The sequence below is a fragment of the Penaeus monodon genome, chromosome 24 (assembly GCF_015228065.2).
Source record: "Penaeus monodon isolate SGIC_2016 chromosome 24, NSTDA_Pmon_1, whole genome shotgun sequence".
NCBI classification, from domain to species: domain Eukaryota; kingdom Metazoa; phylum Arthropoda; class Malacostraca; order Decapoda; family Penaeidae; genus Penaeus; species Penaeus monodon.
In genome coordinates, this window is record NC_051409.1 from 25,736,239 (window position 1) to 25,736,485 (window position 247).

At 36.8% G+C, this 247-nt stretch overlaps 1 protein-coding gene across 1 annotated transcript in view; it reads left to right on the forward strand.

Moving 5' to 3' along the window:
- Positions 1-247, forward strand: part of LOC119588680 (protein SCO1 homolog, mitochondrial-like) — a gene marked incomplete in the record, with an annotated part of 9,100 nt that overhangs the window by 703 nt on the left and 8,150 nt on the right.

The window sequence follows — 247 nt, forward strand, 5'->3', positions numbered from 1 at the left end:
CTTATGAGAGGGCACAGAAATATGATACCTTTGTAAACTAGTGTTTGTAGATGTTGGCAAAGTTACAGACTACAGACTTTGTTTTCTCAAAGCATCTTGAATGTAAGCAATGCTATTAGCTTCCTACAAATACCATAGATTGTTCTGCATACCCCAGGTAGTAAAGAGCTAACTACTCCTTCAAGAGTTATGATGTTATATTAGCACATGCTGAATGTCACTTGTCTAAGGCATCAGCATTATTGCT